The 2457-nt window shown below is 55.6% G+C and overlaps 1 long non-coding RNA gene across 1 annotated transcript; it reads left to right on the top strand.

Annotated features, from left to right (window-relative positions):
* The first annotated feature begins 660 nt into the window (after positions 1-660).
* LOC136356779 (uncharacterized) lies at positions 661-2180 on the top strand. The gene is made up of 3 exons (XR_010741749.1): positions 661-1298; positions 1392-1485; positions 2119-2180. It is a non-coding gene; the product is annotated as an uncharacterized lncRNA (long non-coding RNA).
* The last annotated feature ends 277 nt before the right edge of the window (positions 2181-2457 follow it).

Here is a 2457-nt window from a genome sequence, read left to right as displayed (position 1 = left end):
TACACAAACGACAAAGTTGACATATATATCCACGTCTTACAAACATTAAAAAAGTCTTACATAAATGCAGCGAAAAATAAAAGATAACTGGAGCTAAGCCTTGACTTGGATTGCGGCAGGAACACCACTCCACAGGCATCCTCGACGGCACGGACGAAGCCTATTCGGAGAAACCACCATCGGACTGTAACGCCCCGATTTTCGTTCGGGAATAAAAATCAATTAATAATACATTTTCTAGAAATTAAATAAAACTTAAATCAATTTAATCAAGTAAAATAATGGGAGAATTAAAATTTTCCCTTAAAAATCATTGGCCGGGAATATTTTGTAATATTCTTTGCGCCCTAATGTACTCTCCGGAATTTTCCGTGAATTTTCGGAGCTCGAGAAATAGTTTCAATAACACAAAGATCATTGCATCAATTAAAATAAAAAGAAAACAAATAAAATTTCCCCCTTCCTCTCTTTGGGCCATTTTCGGCCCAAGTCTTCTTTCCTCTCCCGCGGCCCGCGCGCCTTCTCCCTCTCTCGGGCCGGCTCCCCTCTCTCTTGGCCCGCTCGCAAAAGTCTGTTTTGCGTCCCTTCTTCTCTCCCTTCGCCGACAGGTGGGACCGGCGGTCCCACCCGTCAGCTCCTCCTCCTACCTCTCGCCGGCCGACCCCAACCGCCATAGCCGTCCACGTCGCCGCAAAATCCGGCGCCCTCCCGCACCCGAGCTCGCATCCAACGACGTGGGCACGATCCCCTCCACGTCCTCCACCATTTCCCCCACTCTCCCCGCGAAAATCGGCGCCGGTTAACCCCTCCACCACCCCACGTCGGCGCCCCACTTCGCCGGCCGATTCCGCCACGTCCGGCCTCGATCCCGCCTTCCCGAGCCCATAAAAAGCATCCCCGTGCTCCCCTCGTCCGTTTCCCCATTTTTCCCGAGCCCGGCATACTCTCCCTCGCTCTCCCCACGCCGCACCCACGCGCTGCCACACTCCGGCGAGCTCCGGTCGCCGTTTCCTGCCGCCACAGCCGTCGCCGCGCCGAGCCACCGCCACCGCCAGCTTCGCCACCGCAAGGGGAAGTCCGGCCGCCTCTTATTTCCCCCTCTCCACCCCTCGAGCACCACTCCCACCGCACACCCGAGGCCGCCGCCCCTTTCACCGCCTCCAGCCGCGTCGCGCCGCCGCTTCGGTCGACGTCGACTCGCGCCGTTGCCTCCCTCAGCTCCGCAAGGACGAGGAGGACCTCGGCCGCCGCCTCTCTTCGCCGGAAATCCGCCGGAGCTCCTCCTTCCTCGGTCGCCGGTGAGCTCTACCTCTTGTCATCGCCATCGGTCTTCGTTTCCAGTCACCCCGCATCGGTCCTCCCCTCCCTAACTCCCTCTTCTCCTTCTGAAGGTCAAGGGCGACCCCGTCCGCCCTCCGTCCTCGCAAGCCGCCATTGGGCAATCGTCGTCGCCGTCCTCTTCCTCCGCGTCGGCCGCCGCTTCCGGTGAGGATCTCTCCTCCCTTCCTTTTTTCCCGTCCCCTTTCTTGCCGACTGCCGCCTCTTGGGGTGCGTCGCCGTCCCCGTGCGCGCCGCTGTCCTCCGGCCACCCGCCGCCGTTCCACGTCGCCGGCTGCTGCAGCCGGTTGCCGCCTCCCCCTTGCCGCCTCCCCCTTGCCGCCGCCGCGCCATGTCTCGGCCGAGCCGGCTTCATGCCGTGCCCGTGCCCCAGCCGCGCCGCCTCGTGGCCGTCCGATCGGCTTTGGGCCGATCCGGGCCGTCGGATCCCGTGGACCGGCGGTGGACCGCCTCGGTGGTCCCGGTCCACGGTGGACCGGCGCCTTTGTGCCGCTGACCGGTGGGGCCCGCTTGCCGGCGCCGCCCCTCCCCTTTGATGACGTCAGCACAGCCTTTTCCTTTGAGAAAATAAATAATAATTGCGCAATAATTCGTGAATAATTCTAGAAATTCATTAAAATGGCTCAAAACCTTCTAAAATTCATATCTAATTCATTCGAACTCCAAATTGAGCCGTTCAACTTGCAAAATTCATCTAAAATTGAGCTCTACATGTTTGTTTACTTTTTATGTACTGTTTCCTTGGTTTTTATTAGAGTTTTTCCTCGTTTTGCGTGCCAGCGTGTAGTTTCCGTCGTTTCGGAAGTCCGCGGTCGTGAGGAAAAGAGTTCGGAAGATTGTTTTGAAGAAGCAAGGCAAGTCACACATTCCCCTTGAGCATGTTGATCCCAATTTACAAATGTTTTACTGTTTGCAAACAAATATGCATGTTTTGCTAATTACATGGGGTCAGGGTTTTACCTATCTGCTCGCTTGTGCCATGTTTACTTGATATATGTTCTTTGTCAACCTTGGGTAATGAATCGACTAGCTCATGTTACTTATGTGACCTAGCTAGAACTATATGCTTAGCCATGCTTAATTACCACTAGCTCAGTTGATGGGATAATTACAATATTA

The sequence above is a fragment of the Oryza sativa genome, chromosome 5 (assembly GCF_034140825.1).
Source record: "Oryza sativa Japonica Group chromosome 5, ASM3414082v1".
Lineage (NCBI taxonomy): Eukaryota > Viridiplantae > Streptophyta > Magnoliopsida > Poales > Poaceae > Oryza > Oryza sativa.
Note: the sequence above shows the minus strand (reverse complement) of the source record. Positions and strands in the feature narration are given on the sequence as shown.